The sequence below is a fragment of the Mirounga angustirostris genome, unplaced genomic scaffold (assembly GCF_029215605.1).
Source record: "Mirounga angustirostris isolate CCGP_5_RB_7025 unplaced genomic scaffold, mMirAng1.0.hap1 SCAF_8, whole genome shotgun sequence".
In the NCBI taxonomy this organism is placed as follows: Eukaryota; Metazoa; Chordata; class Mammalia; order Carnivora; family Phocidae; genus Mirounga; species Mirounga angustirostris.
The window spans coordinates 91,629,762-91,639,862 of NW_026991716.1; positions in this window are offsets into that span (position 1 = coordinate 91,629,762).

Below are 10,101 nucleotides of genomic sequence, written 5' to 3' on the forward strand. Positions count from 1 at the left end.
CACCAACTGGGGGTACCTGGGTGGCTCAGTTGGTTAAGCACCTGCCTTCAGCTCAGGTCATGATCTCAGGGTCCTGGGATTGAGCCCCACATCTGGCTGCCTGCTCAGTGGGGAGCCTGCTTCTCCCTCTGCCTGTACTCATCCCTCCAACTCGTGCTCTCACTCTCTTTCTCTCTTTCTCAAATAAATAAATAAAATCCTTAAAAATTTAAAAAAAAAAGAAAGCATCAACTGTACTATTGACCAAATTGGAAAGAAAAACTAACAAACAAAAGAAAGGTAATTTTGACCTTAACAAGCTAATTTTGATCAGAACAGAACTTGGTTTGTATCAATATCTCTTAATATATCAACAAAGAAATTTTTTCCAAAATCAAATTTTTATAAATTGAGCCATATTTTTTAAAGCAAAGACAGTTTGCTATTTAAAGGAATCCTTCAGTGGCTCATTTCTAAAGCAAACAATTTTCAGAACTTCTCATTTCCTAGACTATATTAGATTTCTAGAAGCTAAAATAATATTCTAGCCATGGTTTTCACTCTGGCTCTTCACCCAGCGCTATACATTTTGAGACAATTGGATTTTTATTTCCAGTGATCAGTGTCATTCAGAATAAAGACATAATACTAAGTAACAGTGGCAAGCTTATATATAGCCTTTATTAACCATTACATGTCCCTGGCTCTAGGTCTTTTCTCTCAGAAATGTTTGTTTTCCTATGGTATTATCGCAGTTTTAACACACTGAGAATCTTACTACTGTCAGATGCTCATCAGAAATGGAAAGGAGATCATACTTTTTTTATTGCATGTAGGCTTTTCCTTTTCAGGTATAGTTGCAGGAAACTTATTTTTCCTTCATCACCATGTTCTTATTCCCCAAGTCCAGGGAGTTGGTGTAAGACTGTCGTAAAAATCACTACAGGTAAAATTAAAGTATATAAAATTCCAAATATATGCTTGAAATTTTATGTGGCAGTAGCATCGAAGAATAAGCAAAGCCTTGGAATTGTGCTACGTTTTTTTAGCGTACAGAAAAAAACTACGGTAATAGTGCCTATGTCAAAATTAGACTTGAAATCATAGTATTTTTGTAAAAGGTATTCAGGAAATTGATTGGTATTACATTTACATCGATCTTCCATTTGAAAAACACTGAAATTCTATTTATTTATTAGAAAAAATGAGGCATTTGTCTCAATCATTTAAAACTCTAACACTGGGAAAATAATCCAAATTAGATTCTTTAGATCTAAATTAATATTATATGAAGAAGGCCTCCTGCTTAGTAAAATGTAGCTGAAATGTAATGGTAATTTTAGACGGCATTACTTAAGACGTGGAACTGTGTCTCCTAACCACACATGGATTATATGCAAATGGTTGCATAACTTATTTGTCTTTGTTTTCAACTGCTTTGCACATCCTAAAACAATTTTGCAATCAGAATTATCAGCCCACTAAACAGCATGGAGTTTGTTTTGTTAATTGCTCTTGTTAAATTTAATTACTGTGGGGTGGAGTGGCTGTGTAGGGGAGGAAGGCCCAAAGACCGGCAAGGGAAAATTTTAGGAAGAGGTCCAGTACTGGGATGTGCACATCGAGGAGAGTGGACAAAAGCAGACTCCACAAGAACTATGTAAGTCACTTCCACTCGGAAAACTGTTATGTTTGTTTTTGTGCGTGATCTGATTTTCAAGTGCAATTGTTAGAGGTAGGTTCCTCCCTTCCCACATAAATATGCACGTTTTTAGGACTGTGGCTTCTACCTGGGAACCTTTTTTTTTTTTAAGTTCTCTGAACAAGTGTTGAGCAGCAGTATTCATTTTCTCTAAGAAAAGAGAAAGTATCTCCAGAGCCTACGCAATGCCTCATTCACAGGTGGGACCGAAGAACTATTTTTAATCTGTTCGTTCATCGCACATTAATCAACCATCTAATACAAGCCAGGCACTGCACCGAGTGCTGGGTTTTCAAAGATGCTTGGAATTGTTCACAGTTCCACTAAGTAGCAGACTGCAGAGACAGATCCTCATTGAGGTGCACGGGTTCTCTAGTAGAACATGAGAGGAAAGGGGGACACACCAGGAAATAGAGCCTGGAGACCCAGCCTGGACTGGAAGCCAGGTGCCCGCGGCCATGCCTAGCACTGTGACCATCTTCCAGCATCTCTGAGCAAAGCATGAACTTCAATTACCCAGTATTGTATATTGACCATCATGCTGGTCTTTGCTGGTTGGGACTTTGGAAATTAAAAATGTTTCAAAGAAGGTCCAAAATCATATGAGTGAATGTGTAAGCTTCATACGCATAACAATTCGAAGAATTTCTCACACTGTGTTTTCATTCCTAATGGCATTTTGGAAAACCTTCTCTCCTAAGAAATGGAAGAACAGCATCTCTTGAAAATTTTTCTTTCGTCCCGCAGAAAGTTTTTATGTTAGTGTAAACTAGTCATTAATGAAATAGAAGTCAGTAGAGAAATAAAACTTTTGATTTGTTTAAATATATCCAGGGTAGAACACCAAGATGAATCAGTGTCACTTGTCCGATGAGTGAAAAGCCTTGGGTTTTGAACATTGAGTTAAGCAGTGAGGGACCTGTGATTGGTCCTTTCTTGCGGGTAAATGTGTTTACTTTTTTCCACTGGTATTTATACTAGTTAATGTATTGTGCCAGATAAATCTGCTTCCTGAGTCCATCTTTCAGCCTTTCCCCCTCTCTTTGGAGCTGACAAATGGTTTGGGTTTGACACAGTTAATCAGCTGAGCAGCCCTGCTGGGTGCTGCCGGCAGCTGGCTCTGACTACCGCGGAGAAAAAGCGAGCTCTCTGCAATATTCCCTTCTTACTCCCTCTGTCTAGCGGAGGGTGCTTTATTCAGGGACCGATTCAGATGTCTGTGAGGAGGTGTACCTTCTGTAACACATATGGTTTCAGCCCATTGCCCGGTACAGTCACTGTAAAATTGCAACAGATGAGACAGTTTTCAATTTTATGAGACTGGGGCAAAATCAAACCTATGTGGTGGCTGTTGTCATACCTCTGACGCTGAAGGTACGGTACTGGGGACGCCCTATATCTGCCCAGCACTGAAAAACCATGTCCCCCAAAATGATTGTGATCCCGGAGTTTGCTTCTTTTGACAGGGGCAGGACAGGAGCTCGGTGCCTTCTTCGTTACATACGCGTGCTTCTCAATTTAACACTTATTCACACTAATGAAAGGTGGTAGACTTGAGTTAAACAGCATGAGAAACTTGAGTGGGTCAGGCAGAACTTAGAATTTTATTTTTTAACCTAAAAAAATTTTTTAATACTAAAGACAGTCGTATAATGCACCCTTATGACCCAGTTCAACAATTATCAACTCAATTATCAAAACAATGGGTTTTCATTTCTACCGCAACTTCACCCCTCATGATTTTGAAGCAAATCCCAGAAAGCGTGTAATTTCATCCATAAATATTTCAGGATGTGTATCTGCAATATAAGGATTTCTTTTAAAAACAACCAACAACACCTTATTGTTGATTGTTGGAAATACTGTTAATTCCAAAGCCGTATTGTTTTTAAGGATAGATTGCTACAGACCCTTTAGGCTACTGAGTGGGGAAGGGTTTGGAGAGGTGGCTCTATAAAGATTTTTGAACATTAAAAAGTATACCCCGGAGGCCGAAATTGACTTGCAAAGACAATTTTGCTCCTTTTGTAGATTCTGGAAAGATTCTGCAAGGAGAGCACACACATGCAGGCAGGCACCAAACTGGCATTTAGAGCTCTGTTGTTTAGATAGAATTATATGCTTTGGGAGAATGAATGCCTTGCTCTGAGTAGCTGGTGGTGGCAGCATAATTAGTGAGGCGGCTACAAATAGAATCACTGAGGCATACACTCCGCACGCATAAGCACACGCAGATTTGGCAGCTAACAGTGATCTAACAACAGTTGGATCCAAAGTGTGCCCCTTGCCACTTGTTGAGCCTAATGCCAAGTGCGGTTTCGTCACTGGTGTGCCCGTGAGCATGATTAGCTGTTACCGATTAGTAAACTGTCTGAGGCCCCAGAGTTAGTTAATGCGTTGGATGCAGCCTTCTGTTCCACTCCCCCTCCCTGCCAACACCCTTCCTTCTCCTCCCCTCAGGCTCTAAGGAAGAAGGGGGGAGGAAAATAGAAGAGGAAAAGGGGTCCAGATGGGAAGAAAAGAGTGCTGAAAAGATCCTGTAGGAAGTAGGTCAGGTATTTTGGAGATTAGAGTAGCGTGCTTCATCCCTGAATGCAGGAGCCGGGGACAAGTAGCATACAATTAGGAGGAATTAGAACAGCAACAAGTAGCTTGGATTTATCAGCTTTAATTGTCTATTGTCGGGACAGAGCTCTCCTCCCGAGGATCATGGTGGCCGTCTACATCCTAATACTTTTAATGGACCTCCATTGTGGGATTATCTCTCCTAAAGACAGTGCCTGTTCTTTTAAAAGGAACTGTAGGAAAGCCAGCCTGAAAAACACCCGAGCTGTTGCTTTCTCTGTGATTGGTCCTATTCTAGGGTAATGCAGTGTTGCCCTTCTGTCCCCAGGGGCACACCTTAAGGGGGAAGATACCTATTGAACCTTAAACCCCTCTGCTCCAGCTTCCTGTGTGTGCTTACAGGAAACAATAGGCCGTAAGTGGAGACCAGATAAACCAGGGATGGTAGCTTTAGAATCTCCATACTATCTTCTGGTTACTAGAGGTTTCCTGGCTTATTCTGAGTCAACATTAGAGAGTTTTTCAAAAGATAAAGTGCCTATTAAAGATGGAGAAAAAGGCATTTATGGGATCAAGCCAAACATCCTCCAAACCCACACAGAATGAGGTTGGTTTAATTGTATTAATGTCACCACCAGTTAAACACTGAAAAGTTTCTACAGTAGGTGCATCCCTTCCTCCCACCCCCACCCCCACTTTCTTGGCCAACTGTACCTTGGGCCCAGGAGGTGCCCAATAATATTTGAGGATTCACTATAGAACTCTGGCCACCTGGCTGGGAATCCAGAGAGCCAAGTCTGGTTTTGCCCCCCTCCTGAGCAGTGGGCCATGTCCGTGGGCTGGCATCTACCAGGCTCACAGTTAGACGTAAGATCCAAGCATCAGAAGGAGGGCTAAGAGAGGTGACCTTTTCTGCTTCCTGACCTCTGGCCCTCAGTTTCCTCAGCAGGAAATGAGGTGTTGGCTGGATCTGTGGTCCTCAACTCAGGCCGCATACTAAATTCCCTTTGGAGCAGAACTGGAGTGTGTGGGGGGGGGCCTCTTTCTATAAACGAATTACAAGGGTCCTTCCTACCTTCCCCCCTCCCCCTTTTCTCTCTGCGGTTGGGAGTTCAAATGATTCTACTATTAACCTTTATAATTCTCTTCTCTCACACCTCATCCTGGAACATAAAAATCAAGCCTCTCCAATCTTGAATGTTTCCTTAGAAAGGATGAGCCGAAATTGTCAGTCCCATTTTTAAGAAGAAGTCATTCTGCCTCGACCCTTGGTTTAACATTGCGTGGCTTCAGGGAAGCACACTGTGGCAGGCCTAAGCAGGGGACATTTTTCTTCTTCCCTGGGGACTGCTGTGCCCACGCTGGCGCTCCCGGCCTCGCCCCTGCGGTCCCTTCACCTCACTCCCCCCCCCCCCCACCTTCCTCTTCCTCTAGAAAACCATTCCTATCTACAACTTTTCTTTTTATTTCCACCGTGGGCCCTCCCTTTCAGTGTGGCACCTCCACCCACAGTAAGGTGAGAGAAGTAAGCATTGGTCTGTGGTCTTCCTTCTCTTGTGTGGAAGCCCCTCTTCCTTTTCCCTAAGCAAAGAGAAGAGGTTAGAGAAAGCTGAGTTGCAGATTGTACACCCTCCCTTACTTTACACTTCATCTTTTGCCTTCCGTTAGCTTCGTTTTATTCCCTTTCCCCACCAAATATAAGATTTTGAAATGTTTTCTGGGTTCAGAGAGGATCTTCCTTTTCCAATGACCTTCCTTGCAGCCTTTCCAGAAGTTTAAGTCCCTTTCTTGTCTGAATATTCCCTAAAATAAAAACATAATTAGGAATAAAAACTAATGTTAGAAACCTACATTGGTTTCCACACATCATATGGAAAAGATTATAATTGCTTATTTATTAAGTTGGTGGATGTCAAACTCAATGAATAATTTAAAAACAGATGAATGATGTGATAAGAACACAACCGTCTGTCTGAAAACAGTGCGAAAGAGACACTTGGGTGTGATGATACACAGGTGGTTTTGTAAATACTGAGACCTCAGACGTTATGTGGGTTTTATAAGGTCCTCTAGATGGCACTTACCAGATTTTTATTTCTACTGAGGGCCAGGAGCTTGACTTTGGTTCTTTAATTTACTTAATTTTTGTTTCCCTTATTTAGGAAGTCAAAACACTGACCTCATTTCAAAACATCCACAGCCTCCCAGGATCCCCGGCCCAAGGTTTAGGCCTTGAGTATGTTTGTCCAAAGAGCTGGGGCGGCGAGCCCTGTCATAAGAAGGAAGGCTTGTGCTATTTTTAAATTGATGCAACACATCATTGAAACATATCATACACATATCATACCAATGACACACACACGCTGCATTGTAACATAGCATGTGTCATACATACATTCTCTCTCACTCACACACATACTTGCTCTTCTTGTCCGGCTTTACAAAAGGAAGGCAGCCAGAAAGCTGAGCCCAGTGAACTGAGTTGAAAAGGCTGTTAGAGTTTAAAAACCAAGTGTCCCTCTAGTTCTCAGCGTGGCTTTGAGACATGTGGGAGGGCTTCAAAGCCGTGGCGCCCCTCTTTTAGAGCTCAGGCTTGCAGTTGGTCCCCAAATGTTTACCAGCATGAAGATGCCTAACTTACAGGAAGTGGGAAATGGGTGTGGGGGGTGAGGGTGGGTGGGTGGGTAGGGAGTGGGGAGAAGAGGGTGGGGGGTGTTCTCTTGATGTGGTTAGTCTGTCATTGACCTTGTTTGGGTATAGCAGGAGTTGAATTAGAAAATGAAAACATGTTTCATCTTGGGCACATTTCATCCCATTTTTTTACTTTCTTTAGGAAGAACCTGCCCCCCCCCCCAACCCGCCAAGTGGAGTCAAATGTCCAGATTTGGTACTCAGTTTCCCTTCATTCTACCATATCTTCTTCCCCATACAGTCCTCCAGCCACCTACATTGTAATATCTAAACCGCCCCCACCCCCCCAGGACTAGGCCAAGCCCAGTAGCTCAGACTGAATAACACGGGCTTGGTGAGCCCTTGTGATGACACCATCAAAGGGAATAGAGGGGGGTTTCTGAGAGCAGAGCTATCTGGATCATTTATGATTGGCTGCCATTGTGAACATTTTTTTTTTTAAGATTTTATTCATTTATTTGAGAGAGAGAGAGAGAGCGCACGCACAAGAGCAGGGGGGAGGGGCAGAGGGAGAGGGAGAAGCAGGCTTCCCGCTGAGCAAGAAGCCCAACTGGGGCTCCGTCCCAGGACCCTGGGATCATAACCTGAGCCAAAGGCAGATGCTTAACCAACTGAGCCACCCAGGTGTCCATGTGAACACTCTTAATGAGAGAAATCTGCCTGACAACAAATGTTGATTAATAAAAGTAACTGAGGTTGTTTTGGTGTTCTAACAGGGAGGGAAATAATAGAGTGACTAAAAAAGCATCAAGTTATTATTTATAAACAAACATTTTAAGACTTAAGATTCCAGACCGTGGCAGCCTTAGATAGCTCTGTCTGCACAGCTGTACCAATACCAACGTCTCCCTGCTTTAGTCAGTATTCCAAATGTGGTACTTGGACTTCTAGAAGGGGTAGATGAAGCTCAGGGGTCACCCCTCTTCTCCCCACTTAACATTTTGTGCTGGACCATATCTAAATATGACTACAGGAGCATGCTTGTTCTGATGGGACATGCTTCCTTCATTCCTTCTTCTTCTTTTTTTTTTTTTATCTTTGAGTTTTAATTATAGTATTGCCTATCCTTGACTGTGATCATTGCAATAGAAATGGTTCGATGGGGGGACGCTGGTGTACTATTTTAGACAAGAAGGAAACATTTGAAGGATTTTCTAGTCCAACACTGTGTTTCAAAGCTGACTTTCCGTAAAGTTCCCCTCGTGGCCTTCTCCAGCTCAGCTGGAACACCTGGAACTAATTTTAGGGTTGCCTGGCTAAGCCCCACACTGGTATTTGAAGTTTGCCTCCTCCCCTAGACTCAGGCCCATTTCACCACCTCTGAAGGTGAGTGCAGGCTGATATTAATTAACAGCGAGTTGATTCACTGGCATCTTCCAGTCATTAAAGTAAATATTGGGCTTAAAATAGCCTCTTCCCACCTCAAATGTCCAGCTTTTTGCCTATTCCCTTACTCCACCATGGTTGACTCACCAGCACTGGCATGGTGTATGTGGCCCAAGAACAGAGTTTGATTCTAAAAGGGAAGTGAAATACTCTTTAACATCTGCAGGCGAGACTGCTGCAACAGCAGGCCGGCCTTCAGTATGACTACATTGTTTTTCTGTCCATTGTGGCGCTGACTCAGCATCAGTTAATAAACCCTCTCGAGAAGGCTGGATTTCTCCTGTTTAATTATCATCTTGGAGCTTTCTGAGAACTCTTAGGAATTGTTCATTCCGTTTAGCACATCTTAGCACATCTGCCGATTGAAAGTCCTGTTTCCTCTTGCTGCTAGCGTCCCCTCTGGCCTAACATGGAATAACAGCCGCCCCGCAGCCAAGCAGGGGGAGTGTGTGTTACTTATGTCCCCTCGTGGGAATGTAATTGTTCTGTACTACAGAGATTGTGGAAGGACTTTATACGCAAAAAACACTTCCTGGCAAATAGTCTTTGCCTCCCACCCACCCCAAAAAATTCTAGAAAGGTTTCCTAAAAGAGAGAAAAAAAATTCTAGACAAGTTTCCTAAAAGAGAGAAAAGAAATGCTAAAGATAAACAGACCTATTTCTATGATCGAGTTGGGCTTTTGTTTTGCTTTGTTTTGTTTCTTCCTGTAAACAAATACTCAAATGTCCACTTCATCGTATGACTAAGTTGGTATCATTAGGTTTAGGTCGGGACTGGGTGTGTGTATGTGGGTGTGTGTGTGTTGGGATGTGGGTGTGTATGCACACGTGTATTTAAAATGTTAGAAAAGACATTGCAGCCTAAGGTTGAAGGAGAGACGATTTCAAAAACAACCACCTCTATGAGGCAAGCAGGAAAAGTGGGAGACTTTGTTTCAGTGATCTAAACAGTAATTGTAATGGGGTGCCTGCTATAAATGGACCCTTTGCATCATTGTTTCTCTGAATTAGAGGATTCCTTGCTGAAGGCACAAGACCATTGAAGGAAGTAAAGCATCTGGTTTGTTTTGTAATGAGAAGCAGGAATGCAAGGTCCACTCTCTTAATAATAAACAAACAGGACATTGTATGCCATCATCACAGGATGTCCTTCCTTCAACAGAGGACTGACTGGGGCTGGAGGAAAAGCCGGACAGGGCGTAGAACGAGCCCCACTAATTACTGCCTCCGTCTGCCCTCCACTTGCAGTGATCAGTTCAACATTCTCTTTAACTGTGAAACGATGAATGTTCTACACTTGGCTTACACGCTCCTCCTCGGAAGTCTGGCTGTGGGTTTGGGGAGGGGAGCAAAGGCAAAGACTTTTAATCTGTAGGATTATAACTTTTCCCTATTTCCCTATTTATTAAATGGTTGAAAGAGGGAAGCTAGTTCTACCAAATCTGAATGTATTTCAGTTAGCAGGAGACATGGAAGCAGACAAGTTTGGAGGGTCGGGGGATGTGCATTTCACGGGCTATAGCTGGAAGATTAGACAGCTACATTTTATTACATGAAGTGCAAAAATAATTCCGCACGCTCTTTTCAGGTACATTTTGTATATTCTTTAAAGTGTGGACTGAGCCGAGGAACTACAAGATTTTTAGGTAATTTTTAGGTTTCCCTTAATTTAAGGAATGTGCGCCCCCTTCGAAAGCCTCAGCGGGAAGGAGGGCGCGCTGAGTATTTAGAATACAATACAGCCCGACTAAACGCTGAGGTTAAGTGCTTTCAAAGG